This window comes from Grammomys surdaster, unplaced genomic scaffold (assembly GCF_004785775.1).
Source record: "Grammomys surdaster isolate TR1022 unplaced genomic scaffold, NIH_TR_1.0 170, whole genome shotgun sequence".
NCBI lineage: Eukaryota > Metazoa > Chordata > Mammalia > Rodentia > Muridae > Grammomys > Grammomys surdaster.
In genome coordinates this window covers 1,583,779-1,607,898 of record NW_021604618.1, presented here as the reverse complement: position 1 = coordinate 1,607,898, position 24,120 = coordinate 1,583,779, and the positions used below count along the sequence as shown (strand labels likewise).

The 24,120-nt window shown below is 34.4% G+C and overlaps 1 protein-coding gene across 2 annotated transcripts in view; it reads right to left on the bottom strand.

Moving 5' to 3' along the window:
* Lrrc4c (leucine rich repeat containing 4C) overlaps positions 1–24,120 on the bottom strand; it is a 1,217,207-nt gene that overhangs the window by 993,497 nt on the left and 199,590 nt on the right. For both annotated transcript variants that reach the window (XM_028766993.1, XM_028766994.1), the window contains exon 2: positions 9,488–9,668. The gene's annotated coding sequence lies outside the window, so the exon portion shown is untranslated. The remainder of the gene's footprint in view (positions 1–9,487; positions 9,669–24,120) is intronic.

Genomic DNA, 24,120 nt, shown 5'->3' with positions numbered 1-24,120 from the left:
TTTCCTTTCCTTTCCTTTCCTTTCCTTTCCTTTCCTTTCCTTTCCTTTCTTTTCCTTTCCTGTGGTCTATTCTTACATAGAGGGTAATGCCATTAGTGATCCAAAGTTAAAAAAACAGCATTTCTAGTTATCTATTGCTTCCTCATCTTTATGTAATTCCTTAACAAGTTTCAAAGGATGACTAAGCATGTATCGATGACCACAATTACTACTTCTTGTTTCTTATTAACAGCACTTAACAATTAATCTTTTAACTGTGAAGGGTGAGCATCTACCTGTGCTTAAAACATATAAAAGCAACTTATAGTTTACTTATTTAACAGATACTCTGAAAATATCACAGTATAAATATTGATCAGGTATTTATAAAATCTAAAGTTAAAACTGAATTTTATCCATAATTTCCATCTACATTTACTCTTTGCTCATACTTTCTACTGTTATTCAAGAGTATGAATAATACTCTATATATGCATATATCTATATATACATACACATTCATGTATGTATAAACCTCTATAATAATTTCATTGAAATATAAATTACCTATAAAAATACCGTTTGTCAAAAAGCATAATTTAGTAGTTTTTAATATTATCGCATCCATGTATAATGATCACAAATAACTGTGTTTTTGAACATTTCATCATTTTCGTCCCCTTACCTCAATAACTGAATTCTCTGTTTTGTTAGTAGTCACACTATTGTTTTAGAGGATATTAAAAAACTGTCAGCCTTAGCATCTCACGTTTCTTGCTCCTTTTGTGACAGGCGTATGTGTAGTTTTCTTAGTTTTTTTTTTTAATCAAATTTATTTATTTATTTGTAAGGAGGGCTGGTGATGCCTCTTTACCATAGTATGTATATAGAAGTCAGAGACAACTTGCAGGATCTGGTTCTTTCTTTTTACCATGTGGCTCCCAGGAGTTGAATTCAGGTATCCAGGCTCAGGCTCACCCTCTGAAACGATCTTGTGTGTATAGTTAGTTTAGTTCTATAGAGAATATCTGGCATGAATTCATTTTTGCTTTCTATGGATTTGTTTATTTTTGGTATTTAACACAATATTGATTTGATTTCATATAATATTCTTAAATAAACTATGCGACATTTTGTGTCTATGTTCAAAGGCATAATGATTTAATAGTCTATTTCTGTTATGACATATATCAGTGCTTCATTATATTTTTAAATTTCTAAGTGAAATCAGCTGTATAAATATTTAACATTTTATTTATCAATTAAAATGTTGACATTTGAATTATTTTTGGCTCTGGGATACTGGGAATAACATTACTGTAAACATTCTTTTAAAAACTGTTGTATGAATCTGTGTTTTCAGTTTGGAGAAGAAACATAATAGTAAATTTTCTGAGCTGTATGAGAAATGAATTCTTTTAACTTTTTCTTCTTTTTTTATTATATATTTTATTTATTTACACTTCAATGTTATTCCTTTTCCCGGTTTCCCTTCCTGAAGCCCCCTATCCCATACTCCCTTTCCCTGCTTTTGTGTGGGTGCTCCCCCACCCATCTTTTAATACATGTCAAAATGATTTTGAAGTGCCTATATCAGTTCAATATACTACTATGCATGCACTTAAACCTTCTTATATAAGTATCACCTGTATAAGAAAATTACCTTACATTATTTTATACTACAAAATTTGAGAACACTGTAAATGTAGAGGCTGCAGAAGATTTTGAGTATAAAAGAGCTGTGCTTAGATATTTCTCATGTAGTAAAGCAAGAGTGAGCTATTACTATCTTTCATTTCACAAATAGATTAATTATCTATTGCTATTATAAATTTCAGCAAAATTACAGGATAGAAAACCATGAATTATTATATGGAAAATAGATCACCAAATACAACAACAACAACAAAAGAACAAAAACCAGAGTGAATGTAGATAAGTGAAAAAAAAAACACTAGAAAATCAGCATTAACTTTCCATTTTCATGTCAAGGAGGTAGAATGACATTGAGATGAACAATGTTGCGGTCAGCAAATGTATCAGATTAGATTATAAACTTGAAAATATATTGGGATTAAAATGACTTCAAGACCCATTTTTAAAGCAAAAATAAGTAGATGGATGAAACAATGTATGACACCAAATGCCTGTCCTCCTAACAGCCTAGGGTGGAGCTACCCAGTTGTTCTACTCTGCTTCTTACATTAAGAGCTGTAATGGCAAAAGGATTTTCTTATTTGCTGACAGTTATGATGATGATGCAGAATGCAAAATAGCATGTCTCTTCTGGGCAATGTTAATTATGGAGCGCTGACAGGAGTTCAAAATAGATCCAAGTCCTTCAAGGCAATACCCCATATCAGTGTAATACAGAAAGCGAAAAACATAGAGCATTGTGGGAGAAGTGTATGCTTTACAAAGTATCCCTTCTCCTTCTGTAAGTAATAGGACCCATGTTGTTTTCTAAAGCACAGCAATAGTTTAAATATGGATTCTGACTACCTAGCACTTTTATTTAGGTGACTCATTTATTAAAAGAAGAAAACACACACATCCTCATTCTCTTTTATGTATATATGACTAAAGTTCTTACAGATTGACAGGGGCAGAATAAAATAAGTTTCAGAACAAAATATCATACACTTTTGTTTCCGTACTTAGTACTACAACATTTCTACAATGAAAGCATACTTTCTGAGCATAGAGTAATAGCAACTAACATAAAGTAAGTTATGTGAACAATTAGCAAGAAAGGAGATTTGAGTCAAATGATGAATGTAACATATGCCTCTTAATCCCCTCTGGAATCTTTGCTTAATTCTTATTAGAGTTTTCATAGATGATAAATTGACACACTTAGAACACTTGCTTATCATATCAGGATTTAGAAGTTAACTTACTCTATGTTCAAAATATGTGAATTAATAAATATTTATTATTATCTAATTACTAAAGAATAATTTTAATGTAACTATTATTGTCTTTATATTTTAAAAAAGAAAAGTTCACATATGTATTTTTAAATACGAATATATGTACTATATGCACACATATGTTTATGTATATTATATAATAAGTGGATTTTTACCAGGAATATATTATATTTAATATTAATTTCCAGTCACTTCTCTACTACAGAGTTATTCATAGTTCCCCACTACCTTATCCAATGCACATATAAAATTTATTTACTGCCTCCTCTTTTTGGTCATTTGGATGATATATTTGCTGATCTCAACATTGTTTACTTCAATGTCATTATATTTCTTTGACATGAAAATGAGTAGTTAGTACTGATTTTCTAGTGTGTTTTCACTTATCCACATTCACTTTTGTTTTTGTTTATATATATATACATATATATATGTATATATATCACATAGAGTTCATATATATCAACAATTAATGAAAGCACCCATAGATTAGAGCAAGATGAGGTACATGGAAGAATTTAGGGGAAGGAAAATGGAAATGGGAAATGATGTAATTATGCTATAATATCAAAAATTAAAATTAAAGTTCTTGTCCATTTAAAATAAGAAACAGATAAAGAATAGTACAGTTTAATCAACTTGTCCAAGGTCAAATAACAAAAGAAATATTTATATTTGCTATCTAAGTTTGTTGAAACAGCAAGCAAGAGTATTTAATAATATTAACTTGAGAACATACAACAGAGTTTTAAAATTATAGTGGTCCATTGAGCGAGTGAACCACATATAAGACAGAGTTCTAAGAATGGAGTCAATCACATGCCCTATATGAACATTCACAGAAGTTTTCCTTGTTGTTTACTTCTTAAGACTGAGAATCATCCTAATGACAAAAAAGAGGAGAAATTAAAGTAAATATTTTTTTTCATGCATTGGGTAAGGTAGTAGGTAATTATGAATAACATTGCAGTAGACAGTTGATATTAAAATATATTATATTCCTGGTAAAACCCACTTACCAACTAAATTTAGCTAACTAATTCTTTCCTTCAGTGATATACAGCCTTACTCTCTGTCTCTTTCCAAGTAAACATGGGCTTGCCCTTCTCTGTATTTCCTTAGGTCTACACAAACAACATGGAGTGTGTATTTTGATATTTGGGTGGCTTTCTTCCCTAAATTGGCATGACATCTACAAGGACAGAAAACAAACTTTAGTTCAGTTATTATCGAGCTTGTATATTACAAAGTAAAGCTAGGAAGTATTTAAAGCATTCACTGAAGAATTGATACATTTTTAGCATTGCCTTTATTTAAGAATTCACTAGAAGTAATAAGCTTCATGTTGCTCAGCCATCCATACACATGCAAGGGATCCTAGCTCTTCTTGGTTTACCAGGATGTGTACTGAACACAGAAAGGACCTGGGATTTTAGCATTCATAAACTCACTCTCTGCATACCATGGTTTTGGGATGTCTGTTAATGTACAATTTTAATTTGATATTTATTAACTTCCATGTGATATATAAATGGGCTTTATTAAATATATTACATAAATTAAGTTTACATTCTTCATCTTAAAAGGATAAGCTTTTAATTTTTTTCTTTAAAGTAATTGTGTTTTAAAAGTTTAAAGTACAACAATAAATTCTCTGTTATTTTCACCACTTTAGTAGAGCTAAAATACCTCATAACTTAAAAGCATAATTAATAATTCGGTTCAGCGTTTTGGTTTTGTTTTTATTCTGAAACTGAAGTGAGATGATTAAGTTATTAAACAGAATTGCTCATTTTCACTTCTATATGACTGTAATGTACATATATTAAGTATTTACCAAAAGATTGCAAACTCCCCCTGGGAATGAGAAAAACCAATTGCTACATGCAGTTTAGTGAGGAAGAGGAGCCCTTTCACTCTTGACATTGTCACAGTCAGTATTTTCACATTATCTAAAGAAAGTCAAAGAATGGGGCATCAGGAAGAAAGTCAAATGGAAAAGCGCCAGCAGGAAAGAAAGCACACCAGAGCAAGTTAGCAGAAGCCAAATTAGAAAGGTGCCTTTCAAGTAACAATACTCCATCAATGGCTGAACTTTCTTGAAGTGCAGTGAAATGCATATAGGTGCTTCTTTTTTTTTATTTAATTTTTTCAAATTTTTTTATTGGATGTTTTATTTACATTTCATATGTTGTTCCCTTACCCCATCCCCCACCCACCCAGGAACCCCCTATCCCCTCACCCCTCCTCCTTCTTCTCTGTGGATGTAACCTCTATCTATCCCCCCCAACTCTCACCTCCCACCCTCAAAATTCCCACCCCCTGGGGCATCCAGCCTTCATGAGGTCAAGGTTCTCTTCTTCCACCTATGCCCAGCTGGGCCCTCCACTCTTACATATTCAGCTAAAGCCCTGGATCCCTCCCTAAGTGCTCCCAGGCTGGTGGTTTAGACCCTGGAAGCTGTGGTTGGTTGGTATTGTTGCTCTCCTCATGGAGCCCCAAATCCTTTCAGCTCCTTCAGTCTTCACTCTAACTCCTCCATTGAGAACCCCATTATCAGTTCAATGGCTAGTAGTGAGCATCTGCCTCTGAATATGTCAGACTCTTGAAGACCTCGGAGGAGACATCCATATCAGGCTCTTATCAGCATGCACTTCCTGACTTCCACATCAGCATCTACCTTTGGTGACTGCACCTGGGATGGATACTCAGGTGGAATGGTCTTCAGACGGCCCCTCCTTCAGTTTCTGTCCCTCACTTTGTCTCCATATTTGCTCCCTTGAGTATTTTGTTCCTCCTAAGAAGGACCGAATCGCCCCCACTTGCTCTTCCTTCTTTATGAGCTTCATGTGGCCTGTGAGTTGCATCTTGGGCATTTCAAGGTTCTGGGCTAATATCCAATAATGAGTGAGTGAATACCATGTGTGTTCTTTTGTGATTGGCTTACCTCTCAAGTGCTTCTACATAAAGGTGCTTAAGGCTCTTTAACCTCCCACAGCCTAAAGAAATTTCAACTTACTTGCCAAGGTATTTTTTTGTTGTTGTTGTTGTTGCAATAGTTATAAAAAGCTTACACACTGTGGGTTAACCTTCTGCCTGCCATTTAAAAGTAAGGACTTTTTTTGTTAGTTTGTTTATGAGAGTGAAGGGAATTATTTACTTTTTTGGGGTTTTTTTTGTTTAATTTTTTTGTTTTTTATTTTATTGGATATTATATTTACATTTCAGATGTTATTCCCTTACCCCTTTCCCTCCCACCCACCCCCACCCAGGAACCCCCTATCCCATACCCCCTCCTCCTGATTCTATGAGGATGTGCCCCCACCTACCCCCCCACTCCCACCTACCCACCCTCAAATTCCCCCTCACTCGGTGTCAAGCCTTCATGGGACCAAGGATCTCCTCTCCCACCTATGCCTGACAAGGCCGTTCTCCCCTACATATACAGCTGGAGTCATGTGTCCCTTTCTATGTGCTCCCAGGCTGGTGATTTAGACCCTGGGGAGCTCTGGTTCCTTGATATTGTTCTCTCCTCAAAGGATCGCAAACCCTTTCAGCTCCTTCAGTCTTCTCTCTAAATCCTCCATTGGGAACCCCGTGATCAGATCAATGGTTAGTTGTGAGCATCCACCTCTTTATATGTCAGGCTCTGGTAGATCTCTAAGGAGACAGCTATATCAGGCTCCTGTCAGCATGCACTTCCTTACATCCACATCAGCGTCTGCCTTTGGTGACTGCACATAAGATGGATACCCAGGTGGAATGGTCTCCAGACGGCCCCTCCTTCAGTTTCTGTTGTTTACTTAATTCTGCTCTATGCACTTGCAGATAACAGCCAGCTCGGTCTCAGAGGTGCATTCGATGATGTTCTCAGATCTGCTCCTCTTGCCAAGCACTAGCTTGTTTGATGTTTTAAGAACTTCAGTCAAGAATCAAAATGTATTCAGAAGTTGTGGACTTATCAAGGAAGATTGGTGAGAGTGCTCTGCAATCCAGTTTCAATAACACAGAAAAGGCACCATGCGGGGGGGGGGGGTCTAAATACATAGTCTGATTGAACCTGGATATGCATTAAGAAACAACTGGAGAGTTATAAATGCTTCCTTTAGAATCAACAAATATTGAAACCCAAATCAAGGTTGATACCATTTCTGACTGGCATACTTTTACAGAGTAATAGGAAACATTATGCATTATGAAATGAAAACAACCGTGAAGATGTTTGCTGAGCACTTTCTTCATGCTAGACACAATTCTTCATTCTTCATATGCACAGCTTTACTGATTTTGATAATAAACTTATGAGGTCAGTGCTGTTATTGTCCTTCTGACAACAATGGAAACAATGCAGGAGATGAAGTAATTTTTCAAGGGTATTCAAGTAGCAAATAAGTGTCCATGCTCTTAAGTTGAAATATTGCTTTGACATAAATCTATTATAAAGGAATTTCTCTGCTTTTCACAAATTAGCTCACTCCCTCTTCCCATCCCCCTCTCCCTCTGCTTCTGCCTCTGCTTGTGCCTTTCCCTCCTCTCTCTGGCTATATAGGCAACACAGTCGGTTCTTTGTAAATCAATCATATTTCTCAAATGAAAACTAGTCTCCAGACATACATATGTGTCTCTCTACATATCTAAGAACCCTTATAGCACAAGATTTATGAGAAAATTATAAATCACATTCTTTTCAGAAGGATTGATCTTTTGTTGTAAGAACCATGAGATTTTATAAGATAAAACACAAATGATAATCACTTTCTCCATATTATATTTATCTCATTTCAAACATAAACAGCATGATATAAATAAACATACTAATCATAATGCTATCTTATGAAAATTCAAAGAATCTAATAATTTTCACAATAGAAGAATCATGCCCTGTTTTTGAGCATAGCTGGCTTGTAAAAACTGCTATTCTTTAAACAAGTATTTTATTATGGCCAGTGGTGTAAAAGCTATATCACATCTATGACACATGACTATCTATTGACTTGCAAAGATAGTCCTATTGTTAAATTATAAATTATATCTATTAGTTTGAGTCATTTTATATTTATAAAGTTTATGAATATATTAATTTAAATTGAAATGTTTAGACATAAATAAATTATATTTATGGTATTTACAAATAGAGTTCAAGCTAACAAACCACTCCAACAGCGTTGCAATTCATCTGGCACAGAGTTCCCAAAGATGCTGATATACACAAGAGAAGTCAAAAATTCTGAATTTCAATTCATTTCTTTTGTGTCACTCTAGACTTGCCCTGTCCCCACTTATCATTGTCAATCCAGAGAATCAACTCGTCTATCTTGTGGCCAACAACACATTGACTTACAATTTCTACAGTCAAGTTAAATTTCACATTATATTGGAGCAGGAGTAACACATGGGTGAGATAAAGATGAAAGATGAGAAAATGGTACATAAGTATTGGAAATGGTCAACTACAAACAAAAGATAAAAGTATACAAGAAGAAAGCTTCTTATTGTGACATTACTGACATGAGCACACCAATTCTTTTTTTTCTATGTTCATAGCAGCTTTATTCTTTTTTTTTAAATTGGATGTTTTATTTACATTTCCTATGTTGTCCCCTTACCTCATTCCCCACCCACCCAGGAACCCCCAGTCCCCTCACCCCTCCTCCTTCTTCTCTGTGGATGTAACCTCTATCTAACCCCCCCACTCCCACCTCCCACCCTCAAAATTCCCACCCCCTGGGGCATCCAGCCTTCATGAGGTCAAGGTTCTCTTCTTCCACCTATGCCCAGCAGGGCCCTCCACTCTTACATATTCAACTGAAGTGCTGGATCCCTCCCTAAGTGCTCCCAGGCTGGTGGTTTAGGCCCTGGGAGCTGTGGTTGGTTGGTATTGTTGCTCTCCTCATGGTGCCTCAAATCCTTTCAGCTCTCCTTCAGTCTTCACTCTAACTCCTCTATTGAGAACCCCATGATCAGTTCAATGGCTAGTTGTGAGCATCTGCCTCTGAGTATGTCAGACTCTTGAAGACCTCTGAGGAGATATCCACCAATTCTTAACAAGTCCATATTGTAAATAGCATGTGACTAAGGGTTTCAGACCACTGAATACTTCTAGGAAAGTTCTACCACTGATTTTTTTAAGTGACAGGCAAAGTTATTTGTGAGATTGGAAACCCAGCAGGCTTGCCTTCTTGGAAACCAGTTATCATGCACCAGAGACCCAAATCATTTGGAAACTCAATATCAGTATCTTGTAGAAACTGTCTACAGATCTGAGTGTTTAAGTCAGACAATCTGAGATGTTCATGGAACTGAAAAAATGCTCAAAACCAGCAATTTCTGACACAACACTACTGAAAACACAGGGGATGAATCTCTTATCACAATAATGAGCTAATTATAAATGATAAGTCAACTCATTTGCCTATTTCTCAGAAATGCAACTTCAAAGTATCTGATTTAACCCTTGATTTTTTTTCAGAAGGCCAGTGATCCTCTCAATGAGATAAGCCCATAGCTTAGCTCTTGTATCTCTCTGTGTCTGATGTTTAGGTTTCCAGTTCAATTAGAATAAAGATTATGCTCACCTACTACCCTGTGGCTTATCCTTTCAAAAATATGCTGGTCCAGGCTGGTCTTTGTTCATTCATGGCACTCACTCTTGATTACTCAGCATTAGATGATCTTCGATGAGTTATTAAGTCTCTTTGAGCCTCAGTATCCTCTTCATCAAATAGAGATAGTGACAGTAAACACTTCATTTGGTTTCTGTGAGGATTAGATGAGATAATCTATGTCAAGTGTTTATCATAGCATCCACACATACAGACATCTGAAAACTTCTAGCTGTTGTTATGATTTAGGATTGAATACCAGGGGATCATTTTAGCACTATAAATAGATTTTTATCCTTTCTCAAAGGAAACTAAGATAAATTTATGTCTTGCACAAGAATTACAGAGAACCATTATCTTATAGGCTACAACTTAGTTGTTAATAAGGTATACTATATTTGATAAGAAAATGATTCTGTCTTTCAGATCAGGGACTGGAAAAATAAGCATGTAGAAGAGAGTTAGGGTTTGCTATAAAAGCAGAGTCTTACTTTGTTTCTCTTTTTGCATGTATTAAAAAGGGGAAGACAGTACAGGAGTTGGTAGGAGGGAATAATTTACACTAGTGCAAGTTCTACTTCTCTACGTTATCCATTCACTCATTAATCCATAACATAGTGCCTGTTTTAGTAATTACACATTTTTGTGGTACCATTTACTGAAGCAAAACAATTATGCCTACATTGAAAGTTAAGAAATCCTTGTCTATACATACTACTTGTGTCCAATGAAAGAGCCAGCCACTCACAGTCTTCATGAGTGACAGATACAACCACACTCTTGAAGCAATACTGTCTGGTAAAAAAAAAAAAAAAATTGAGCTATCAAGACATTGACACGTATGTTAAAGAACTGGAGCTCCAGGGCTTATGTTGACCAAGCCAAGGAAAGGGAGAGCATTCTACCACTTGCACATATATAGAGAGGATTTTGAGTTTAAGCTGCTATAAATTCATAACTACTAGGTTACAGTTCCTGGTAATGCCAGAGGAACTGTGACTTTTTTAGAGTAGCCTTTACCAGTCTCCTGATGTCTAAATCTGACATAACTAGTCTCTGAACACTGTCCACCAAACACAGTGGAGGGTTGTACTATGAATCTAGCTCACTGAATTTTTCTGATACAGTGCTTTCTCATTGATACTGATGTGAGCTACGAATGCTTTATGCTGAATGAATCAATGCACTCATCAATCAAGCTCATAATATAGAAGCAGAAGGGAGCCTCCTAAATATGTTAAATTAATAGACTTGGAAGAATTTATTTGTTATTGATTTTGCTTATTTGTTTTGTTGTTTTGTTTTGATTTTACAGAACATACATGTGCCATGTTTAGAGAGAATCATCTCTTCTTTTCTACTGGTAAAGCTTTGCCTTTCTTAGAGATATTAGATAGAAGTATATACCATTTCTCTGCTCACAGGAAGCATTTAAGACATTTTGTCAGTGGTACATTTTTGAGGATCTTATACATGTACACAATAACATATGATAATTTATATACTTATTTCTACTTCCAACTTTTATATTCCTCAAGAATGTATCCTCTTAATTTTATTAGGTTTAATCTTTTTTAAAATTTTTTAAGAATGTCACACATAAATACTTTTATGTCACTCTTTTCCCTTCCTTCCCTCAATTTATGTTCCTGTTTTTCTAAATTAATAAGTTCTTATTTAATTATTATTTCTATAAAAAACATAATCACACACATACACTAAGTATACAAAACTAATTGAAACCATTAAGCATTGCACACATATGCATGCACCCATGGCTGACCACTTGGAAATGGACAGCCTATGAGTAAGACTGCCCCTGCAGGAAACAGAATCTAACTTTCTCAGAAGACATTATCTATGTGTAGATACTCAGTTATGAATAAGGCCTTATAGAATTTCCTCCATTGTTTTACTGTTTGTATATAGGGAACCTTAATACTGATATTTCATGGGTTTATATTGCCTTTTATGTCTAGAGGATACAGTATGTAGTGCAGATGTACTAGACAATTGAGGTTTTTAATCTTTTTGCTCTCTCTTCTGTAATTTTTCTCTGAGCCTTAATTATAGGGGTTGTGTTGGAGATGCATCAATTCATTAGGTACCCCTCAGCAGTCACATTTTCCTGAATTTTGACTACTTGTGGATCCCTTTACAAATCTTTTCCTTTTGCAAACGAAAATGTTTTGGAAGTGCTGTGATTCACACTATCCATGAGTATAATAATAAATATTTAGAATAAAATTGGAAATCAGATTAGTTTAAAAAATGGTGGCACAATTTACCCATATAGGATTTAGGGTCATTTAGCACATGGAAAACTTGCCAGTGGCTATAGAGTTCGACTCTCCTCAGTATGTATCTAATACCAATAGCTCCTCAATAAGGGATGTGTCTGGAGGTCATGTCCTCTCATAGTCACAGTTTGGGCATCATTGACTTTTGTACTATTGTCTCTTGGAAACAAATATTTATCAATGAGATGTATTGGCTCCATAACTATGATTCTCACTCTAGAGACTAATTTTAGCATACTAGTAACATTGTAGTGGTAAAAAAATGGATTTGGACCTTATGTGAATTTATTCATTTAGCTGTGCTGAAGATAAAGTTGATATTTGAATGCTAAAATAAGTCAGCATTTCCTTTTCCATCAAAACCATAGACAAAACAATTGATTCAATATCCCCCTAAAATCACTGTTGTTCAATTTAGGCATCATATGAATCCAGTTGATGCTGGAATAATTAACTAAACCTAGAAGTGTCATTATACTCAGCATTCCATGCCAAAACATCTATCTCATTGGGTACTGTGAGGATTAATAAGAGTAACCCCTGATACAGAAAAGAAAGCCAAATGTTCTGCATGGGTTTTGTGGCATAAACATTATACATTAAGAATAATAGTTTAAAGCTCTTAAGGTATGGAAGTGGAGTCTTTGTGATAAAAACTTTTACTCTTTTTTGCCAACTACCTACAGTATCTGAAATACAATAAAACATGTAATGGATGACTGAAACAACTTGGAAAGTATCTTATGACCTGTGCTCATAAAACACCAGTCAGATTGACACCTCTATTCAGAACAGGAGCATGGGGTTAGAGAGAAATATCACAGAAGGGCATTTAATAAATCACAGAAGTCCAGCTTCAGCCCACACCACTCAACTCAGGAGTATACTGCTCTCCATGAGTCACTTAGAGTGTGATCCCCTTGAAGGGACATAGAGAATCATGTCACTAGGCATGACTGCTTGAAGTTCTAGAAGTTTTTAAATCATTTTACAGAACTATAGGGACAGAAATGTGTTCAACTGGGACTACAACCTCTATAAGTATATTTTTTGGAAAGCTGAATCTTGGTCTTAATGGAAACCAGTGTTTCCATTAAGAGAAATACTTTAACATAGTTCTGCAATTTTTTGGCCCAGATCCTTCATAAATAAAAGATATATCATCAAGGCATACATATATTTTCTCTTCAAAGGAGAAAATATATGTATGTTTTTCTATTTTCCACAGACAAATTTTAAGCTGAAAAGCATAAACTTCAATGTCTAGTCCTCACATGCAGACTCTTATCCCTGTCACTACTGTGCATTCAATTTCCTTCTTCAAATGTCAAAGCAACTAATTTTCTCTAGTATTGGACTAGCTCTTCCATCTATGTTTCTGATCTAACCTCTATTGTCTTTGTTAGTATCTCTATCTGTCAGTATCACACCATTAGTTTTATATTCTCTTTAGCTAGTTTGCTGTTGGCTTATTTAAAAAAAATGATCAAATCCTTGCCCCTACTCCTGCATACACACATGAGTATATATGTCTTGTATAGGCACAACCATCCATTTATAGCGACTGTCTCTTCCTCTACAAAAAGACTACACAGATTGGTTCACATTTTAAGTATTCTGATTTCAAAGATCTTTTCTGTTTCTATCAGGGAATGTGTGATTGCCCATTGTCTCCTTAGTCAGACAATATACTGTAGGCATTTTCTTGATTTACCTTTTGTTCTTCCACTCACACAGAGCCTTGTCACTTTCTAGCCAACTGACAAAGATAGGTTCTCAATTACCTCCCAATATTACAGGCTAAGAGCCAATATTATAATCAGAATAGATTTTCCTCCTGTACATATGCTATATATATGTTTTTATATGTAATTGTATAGGTATATAGGGTTGTTTTTCTCCTAAGGAAATGTTGTGAGGTGTGTGTGTGTGTGTGTGTGTGTGTAAGAGAGAGACAGAGACAGAGACAGAGACAGAGAGATCAGGAGTCTTCTTTGTTGTCAATTCAACTAATTGAATTAGGATCTCTGAATTAAATACAGACAGAGTTCATTAACGTGCTTAGACTACATAGCCATCTTGCTGCAGGCATTCCTCATCTCTATTTTCAAGGTCAATTTGTCTGTGAAGTGTTGGATTTACCATTATCCATTCCTAAAATAAGTCTTCATACTTTCCATAATATTTAATTTATTTTTACATATAAGCTGGCAGAAAATATATTTTAAACACTGATTTATAGCTGAAAATATATATTCTACTTTTGTGTGTGAGACCACAGCCTGTACTCCTAAAATATTCATTGGTTGAGTGTATAATGAAAAAAATAATATTCTAGCTATAAACTCTTATTAAAGTATATATAAATATTATCTTTCTCTGATTTCTCCAATTTCAAATCACAGTTTAAAGAATTCAGCAAGAATATTTTTCTTTATGAAAAAGACAAAATTGACTAGGAAAGCTCATAGCATATTGTGAGAATAAATGCCAGGGCAAGAATCAAAGTCAAATAAGAACAGCTTACAAGCTTATGAATTAGTTGCTCATTCAAGTTTATTCTGTCAGTGTTAATGCTTATTTCAATGATTTGTTCTGTCAATTATAATACACTATACAGAAAGAACTTATATTTGAACTTTAACTACTCTGCATATGAAAATATATAATCCTTCGGACCATTGTCAAAACAAGTAATTATGTTTACAATGAGCCTTGGAAATAACCATTAGAATGAAGTAAATTGAATGTTCATTCTTTAGACATTTATTTAACAAATGGTTTAAATATACGTAGGTTATAATAAGTATTTAGAGAAAATAAAGAGCTATTACAATATGCGTTGTGTTCTTACTAGAAAAGTCATATGTAATAATAAACTAGATGGATTTCAGAGAGGCTGTCTCTCAGATCTGAATGATCAGTGAAAGAGTCGATAAGAAAGACCAGCATTGAAGTTTTAAAGGCTGTAAATATTCACTGTTTTTGTTGTACCTACACATTGGTTTTAATATTAATTATATTATAATATATAAAATTATTTTGAATAATTATATTAATAATTATGTCAATAATTATAACTAAGTTAAAATATGCTAATTTGGAAAATCATCTAAATATATACCTGCAATCAAAAATAGAAGAATAGAAATTACCATGATGATATGTAACACTCTTTTTCTCTATAGGAAAATTAGCACTACAATACAGAAATTTAAATTCACATTGAGTCTAAGTGAATTTATGTGCAAAATTCATTATGTAAGGATCATTGTGTTTAAGAAAAAATTGTTAATTATTAAAAATTGGTGATGTTCGTTATTATTTCAGAATCACATGTGATCAGAAGCAAAACAAGCGCTTATTTAGTGATACACTACTCTAAGTCTATCTTGTATATATCTGTAAACATGAGAAACTGAAACAGATTTTATTCTTTGAAGCTATTAAGATTTCACTATATTGGGGTGGGTACTTCATCTTATTCATGACATATCTGTCTAATTTTGATATTGGTTTCAGATATCCTTTGAATAAATCCACAAAACTTAATTCTAAAGAACAATTAATCAAGTTACTGATTAAGTTATGAGCATCTGTCTTTGAGTAAACATTAATCACCAACTAAAAACTTATTGGTATATACAATTTTTATCTTAGACTTTTCTCATAGGAGGATATGAGGAATAAAAACCAAGGTGTAGATGCAACACACATACAGTAAGTACCATACTGTGTCTCACGTTTAGTGAGTCCCAGGCATTAAACTTACTTGACGCATACATAATAAGCTAAAGTCTTCTTCTGCCGCACATCTGAAGTGTGACATATACATTTCTGATGTACCTGTTATGTATTAAAAGTATTTAATTTCTTTAAATTTCTACATTTTAAACATATGTCATTTAACAAAAAAACATATTTACATGTATGGCATACACAATATCTTTTTTAAAACATGCTTATAATTTCAATCAAAACAACGACCATGAATTCAAAAGAGATCAAGAGGGGCCTATAGAAGGGTTGGAGGGAAGAAACAAAAGAAAGAAATGATGAAATTATGTTAAAATTTCAAAAATAAAAGAAAACCATTAATTTGATGTTTGAACTAGGGAGATAGACCAACAGTTAAAGTGCTTGTGATGCAACGTAGAACACCAGATCCACAGAACCCACTTGAATGGAGGAGTAAGCAAGGGAGCAATTCCACCTGGGAAAGAAGCAATAAAGATCCCTTGAGAAAGCTAGAAAGACTAGCCAAATCTGCAAGCTCTGAGTTTGATAGAGATGTTTGATACAAACAATAGGATGACAAAGGAATCAAAGAAGATTTTTGATGTCACACTCAGAACTTTACATGCATCTTCATACTCATTTGTCCTTATATATGCAAAGAAACACACTCATCATGAAGTACGGAACATCAGCTCATCAATATACAATCCTCAGGAGTTGTTGGTCTTCCGGTTTTACTACACTCAAGGCAGTGAGTGGGGAGGGTAGGTCCATTTTATTTGAAGTGTCACAAAATGGATACAAATTTGCATGTGCCTAAATATAGCAAAATGGAATCATGTCTGGGATGGGGATAAAGCAGAACAAACTAAAAACTGTATCCACCGGGGACTTCATTAGCCTGATTCTAAAACTGATATATACTCTTTTGTTCAGTTATTCCCTCACTTTACTGATTTACATTTGCATAGTTATTTTGATCTATATTTCACTGTGGTCATTGATCACATTATCCTGTTTGCCTGGATTATGCCTTCAACTCTCCTGTCTTGCAGAGTCACATGAATGATTATAGAGGATGATTTAGAACCTATTCAACAACCACTATTATCTCGAGAATTGATTACAAACTCTGTTAAAGGTGAAAGGATGGTGGAAGTCAGATTAAATATAGGACAACCTCCTCTGGATCTCTCCTGTTCCAGGAAACATTGATATTATTGTATTCTAAACTGCATTATTCCTGTTTCAAAGATTCATATACTTCCTGTCCTGCATGGTAGTTTATATGTTTTGCTTCCCAGTCATATTCCTTAATTATTCAGAAAGCACAGTGTACCCATTCATCTCTACATCTTAGAGAAGTAGAGGCAGGCTTATATTCCACTTGAACATAGAAATTCTTGTTTATACAAATAGCCAGTACCTGCAAGATCTTAGGTGATTAATATGTGAGGGAAATGTGTTTGAAGAGAAAGTATGTAACAGACATAAAAGTTAGCAAATCTGACTAAGAATAAAACAAAAATAAACCCTTGCACCCTTCAACTGATCTGACATTAAAACAACAGTAATGTTTTACAGAGCAGAGTTTACTTTTCCACATGAATTAGAATCCCTGTACTGCCCTCCAGCTAAAGCTTTCAATTAAATAGAAAATACATAATGTTTTTGCATATGCATGTGCATTCATATGCACAGATGCTACCATGCCTATGTGTGCTCATTAGTCTCATCCTGTTTTCCAAACACACCCTAATGCATCCCATCGCCCTGCCTACATAACCTCTATCCTCCCCGTCTGAAGTATTTCCCTACTACCAGTAGTTACCCCCTATATTTACTTATTTAAAAGCTCTTATTTTTAAAAAGATATATTTGAGCTGTTCTCCTTTTGTGAAATATTCCTTATCAGACTATATCTAATGATTTCAATACTTTCTAATACACACTGGTACCAAAAATATCTACCTTTACAAGCATTTGCAATTGGCTCTTTTCCTAGATATATGCTCTGTAGAGACAATGACTTATTTGGTTTTATGAATTATTTATCTTCATCTCTTATAATACTGTCTGATGACTAATAATACCTGGGTAATAATAGCTGAGTGACATACACTTGATGAGTGATGACTGAATTAATGAACGATTAGTAATAATGGACTCATCATTTCATTTTGAATCCCAAGGTAAAGATTTTTGAGTGCTTCACTTGTGCCCCAATCTTGATACCTTTATTTATATACTAGCCTATGATGGTATAGCTTTCCATGTCTACAACAAACAACAATGAAACAAATCTCGATTTTTCTATAATTTGATATAATTAAATAAATTATATTTTCTATAAACTAGTTATGGAATTTGAGTATATTTAACCTTCAAAAAGCCTTAACTTATGCTTCTTGTGACCTTGAAAAACATTTCTGGACTCATCTGTAAAGCATAGGGGAAAATTACCACTTCACAGACTTGTTGAAAAGATTTACTAACATAAAAATTTCACATAAAGCACTAAAGCATCTATTCTCACCTACAATGGCATAATTGTGTAGCAACACATCTTTCATTGTGAAAAAAAAGATGCTTCTAGAGGCAAAGGTGCTGAATGCTGGAGGACATGAGACTGCATGGTAAATTTAGAAATCTCCATTTCTTCCCATTTGATTCTCAGCTTTTGCATCATTTACATTATTTCTGAGATACGATTTGGAGTCTATGTAAAGCTGAGAGTTATAAATAAAAACCCATGAGTGACTTTCTTGCAAATTCTTTAAAGCTCCATACCTGAAATTTCATTTATCTACAGATACTTAGTAACATCTTATATCTCTACTCTGCCTTTAATACCCTGGCATCCTCTAGTCAGTGAGCACAGCACTTATTGAATCTTCTCTGATTCACCTCAATTCCAATGCCATGCATCAACCTCTAGGCCTTGCACACACTAGGCAAATATATACCACTGAACAACACCGCTGTTCCCCAATCGCAGTTTATTCCCAGATACCTATATGCCATATTCCTTCATTTGGTGTCTATCCATCCAACATCATGTGAACAACAAGGAAACCTAACTTGGTTGTTCCTTATCCATTGCAACTGTACCACTATCCTCCCTGCTTTTCAACACACATTTGGTTACTACAATAATCAGTAATACTGTATGCCTTATAATTTTGTGGCTGGTTTCTATGATTTCACTGCCCATCCTCTCATATCAGTCAGTAAATGGCCATCAGATTAAGTTACATACAACAGAACACACACAGAATTTCCTAGATGAAACTTTTGGGATCACATATTTATGAAATGGAGACTTTTGAAACCTCCATGCAGTTGTATCCCTCGAAGGTCCACTACCTTACCCCTAGAACATTTACAAACTGAAACTAGTGAATGGAGGAAAAACGCTACTCTAGAAGCTTGAGTGAAGAATATCAGAGAGAAATAATTGGAGGTGGTCATTATCAGGTCAATTTGAACCAGTACTTATTGGTTCTTTTAATTACGAAAATGTTGTTCATTGGCGGGGGGTGGTGGTGCATGCCTTTAATCCCAGCACTTGAGAGGTAGAGGCAGGTGGATTTCTGAGTTCGAGGCCAGCCTGGTCTACAGAGTGAGTACCAGGACAGCCAGGGCTACACAGAGAAACCCTGTCTTGAAACCCCCCCCCCAAAAAAAAAGAAAAAGAAAATGTTGTTCATTTTGTTTATGTCCTTAAACATCAGCGTCTCAAGGATATATATGAACAATAATTGTAAAAATATGCAAAAAATCTATTATGTTTATATATTGCTAAGCTAAAGACTTCCCAATATCCATATAAAATTCATAGATCTTTGATCATCTATAAGGGTGGGTTTATATTTACATATACATAAATATTATATATAACACCTATAATAAAAAATAAGAGACTGAATTTGAAAGGGAGTAAGTGTGGGGCATGGAAAGGAATGGAGGTTGAGGACATGGGATAGGTTGAAGGAAAAAAAAAGTGAGAAATGATGTTATTATTTTAATTAAAAATTTAAACAGATGAAGAGACTATTTTTTGAAAAGATTGTGTATTCTTTAATTTTTCTAAAGTTAATCTTTTGGTCTAGATGCATGTTAAAGTTAATTATCAATAAATTTGAAAATAATGTTGTGAGATGCCTGTAGAATAGGGATTATGTTAGACAATCAAAATCAGCTCTCCAGGATGATATGGCACCTATGGTTATAAAAATCTAAGTGCCTTATTGGGAAGAGGGCCACATGTGTGCACCTGAGAAAATGTAGGTTGTTTCTAGAAATAAACAAAGACAGCTTTTAACTAGCAGATTAGCATACTGTAGCAAACACTAAAATAGTAGCCATGGAGATCAGCACCATAAAGTGAACAGAAATGAGTTTGGCAGAGAATATCGTAGGAGCAGGTTCTACCATTTGCTCAACTTGACACCCCACTCCCCCTACAACACACACACTGAGAAAAGTGCAACTGTATTGGCTTATGTATAGCAACTTAATGATCTGTTATTGTAACCTCAGTGTAGTATTGAAGAATTAGTGCTGGAGTATGGAATGCTAAAATAAGAAACAGCAGCATGTCAACTGCGAATTCAATTGATGTTCTGTTAGTTTTTGCAAGGGAAGAGTTTTCTATTAAATATGGAAAGCAAGGGAATCAAAATAGAAAATCTGACAGAGACAGGGTAGCCTTAATTTACAAGTCAGATATAATATCTACTTTATGAGACTATTTACTTGGTAACTCAATGGCATGCCTCAAACTAGTTGCCGTAGCAACCATCACATGATACAACTCTGAGATACTATCTTCCTGCAGAAAACCAGAGTCCATCAACATCTCATAGAACCATTGCCAAGAAGAATAATGCAGATGGTCTGAAGGACAGGCATTTACCCTGCTTCATAGTAATTTTTTCTGTTTCATATTTGCAGTCTATGAGAGTGTGAAAAATCCTTTCAATATTTTTTACTCGTATTTATCACTTAACTATCTTTTTGAATATTAATTACTCAAATATTAGCTTTCAATTAAAGCTGCATGAAATCATCTAAAAATAAAACCTAACAAATCTTTATACAAGTGGATTTTTAAAAAAACAACCTTTGGAGGTTTAGAGACTAATTTAGTGTTTCGTGTTTACATAATGGTATATCTTGGTTTCCATCTTTTGATACTTTGTTAACAATGTCACTGTCTCAGTTCCAAAGCACATCAACTGAGTTTGTGTATTTGAAATGAGATATGAAGATTTACACCCTTAATAGGCTCATTTTGAAACTTAAATTATGATGCATCCTTATCAGATTCTTATATACTTTAACCTGGTTTTAGTTTAATGAATTTTGCTACTTTATCTACCCCTCCTGACCATTCACATAAAACAAACAAACAAACAAACAACCCCCCCCAAAACTAACAACTGAGGTCATAGTTGAACTGTTACTCTTTTTCAAATGTAAACAAATCAAATTTCTTTATTATAAATAAATACCACACTAATTTTCCATCTCACTTACAATTCATTTTATACATCATATGAAACAACTGAGCATTCTCATCCATATGGCTCATTTTCCTTATCTGAATTGCTCTTAAATTTGTTAGTGTGTGGTATTTTAACACAAATCATCTATTGTGTTATAGTAGTTTGTGGTGTCTATTTTCTTTGTTAGTCTCTTCTGAGATTAGAAGCGGCTAATTGTGTTTATATTCAGGTACCAAAAATGTATAAGTGACAATACTTGTTCATGTGATTGACCTGTGTATAACAATGCTTTAAGTTGTACATAAAAATATTGAATATTTTGGACACTATAGTATTATATTTTTACAAGATCTATAAATGATAACTCCCATTAATAATTCTATTTTATAGATGAGAACTCTCAGCTTGTATTAGGATTATTCTCCCCAAATAGACCTTTGACCCTGGACAGAGGTATAGATGAACTCTTAAAAGTTGAACTGCAATTAGAGTCTAACAGCTAGCCACTTCAAAGAGCGAACCTTTACAATGGCAATAATAATCAGGAATACAGAATGTAACTCATTTGGATAAAATTAAAAGTACAAATAAACAGATATGTTAGCAAAAAGCTTCAGGTAATCAATACTTAGAACTTTTTCTTTTTCTCTATAGCTCATTATAATAAACACATAAAATATCCAATATGTTGAAAACACACACACAACACATGAGTTTTCAGGAAAAGGGATAGATAGTATAATTGATATTAATATTATCATATATAAGTATGTTGAGGCAATAGGATCATTTGAGAACATGTATTTGAATAAAATCTTAGGAATCATAAGAAGATGACTTATTAAAAACATTAATAGTATATAATAAAAAACATATAACATTCAACTGTACAGTCTTAAACAAAATTCCCTTTTTCTCTCTACATTCCATTACTGATAAAATAGCATTCTTGGGTGTGTGGTTTAAAGGCAGCTTATGGACATTTCTGCAACTCATCCCCATGATCTCTATCTTTCATGAATAAAAAGGCTGTATAGTTTTCACCTGATGCCAGTCCTAGGAGAGGTTCCTTTACCAAAATTCAGCAAATCAGTTCCTTATTGAACTGAACTATTCCAAAACAATATTAATGATCAATGGAATGAACTCTCCTTTCTAACTGTCTTTACTCCTTTTGTAGTCTCTTGATCATAAATATATCAGGTTTGTAATTGCTCTCAATTCAGTGAAAAGGCCCCACACACTTACATTCTACCTGAAATCTGACACTATGCTGCATGTAGACACGACTCTTTTACCTGAAATGATCCCTCACACAGCATCTTATGGGGCCTTTTCTGGGTAGATTCTATTTAAAGTACCACATACATACTTCATATTGAGCATTACATTGAGCATTATCTATTAACTTTGCACTATAATACTCATAATATTTTAATATACATGTTTTACTGAACACATTACCTTATGGTTTTCTCTCTTACTCCACTAGAATGTAAGTACCATTCTGGGGATATTTTACAATATGTCTACTCCCAGCCCCTAGATCTGTGACCCCTACATAACGACCCTTTCATACTGATTGGTTGGGTGGAAGAAACATAATAAATCTGTTAGCTGCTTCTTCCATTCATTCAAATAAATACTTATTGCTGAGTGCCAGGTAGAGTCCCTGTGGCTTAGACTATGTTAGTGATTCTAAAACCACAGAGCCTCACATAATTATTCTTTTTTGGTCAATTATGTTCATGTCACTATGAAAAATGAGACTCTTTTAAGTTAATAAAGGACAGGTCCTTTTAAAAACAAAAATCAAATGTCAAAGCTTAGACTAAGCACATTTACTACAGCTTCAAAACTTTAGCCTTGAAATCCATCTCTGCATTGGCACAAACAAAAAAGGGGGGAGGGAAACTTTAGTTTTCTGTAGATCAGGATATTTGCAGGCTATTAGGTTAAATTATCTGTGGCTGCCTGAAGGATGTCTGAAGTAACTACCTCCAACCCCAAGCATCACTGCATCTAATTCTCAATGCCATGCTTTAGGGGAAATATAAAGAAATCAGGGAAATGCAGAGAGCTTTTACCATAGTGATAAAATGCAGAAGAAGATCAGACTGTGAGAGATCAATTGAATTCGAAACAAACAGCCTGAAAACATATTGCTGAGATGTTAGAAGAAAACAAAACAAAATAGGCTATTATATTAATTTTACTATGGAATACTATTTTTAAAAGCGTTCTAGACTAGCATATGAGACTCTGGAATTGAAAAAAAAAGCAATATCTCTTTTCTTTTGAAGAAACATTTGAATTGAGCATAGGTTTCCCTAAACCTCTGTTCTGCTTACATGGATTCCTAATTTATTCTAGTAACCTTCAGGGAAAACACAAGATGGGATAATCTCCACCCCACCAGGCCACTTTTTCGAGAAACCAGGATTCATTGGAGAAAACATAACATAGTAGCAGGTATGTGTAGTGTGACTGCTGTAGGTGAACCCATTCATGAAATTGGGAGGGGGAAAACAGGGAATATACAGAAATCTCCATACACTAAAGCAAAACAATTGAGCTTTATTATGTTTAAAAGGAAACACAGACTCTTAGGCAGTTATGTCCTGAGTTCTAGCATGTGTGTTCCATAAAGATAGACAAAGAAGCTTAAAGGAGCCATGCCATCTCTGTGAAAATTTATGGATTTGAAGTAACAAAATGTGGGGCTTTAAATTCTGTCTTTCTTATTCTTCTTTTAAAGGAATGATAAACCCAAAATAAGTCATTTTCCTAAGCTATTAGGTGACGCAAATGAATAGATCTACCACCGTACATTATTGAGTATTACCGACTTTTAAAAGGGGAAGAAATCACAAGATAATTTCTCTCCCCACAAAGAGTTGTGGGCTTCAAGTTCCTATTCATTATAGATTTCTGCACTATCTAAGAAGAAACTCACTTTGGGGGAATCTATGATGCTCTAGATCTCAAGTCTCCCCAGAGATCTTCCCTAGAATTCCAAACAGTTCCGAGGTTTTAACCCTTTCCAGCAAGATTTTTT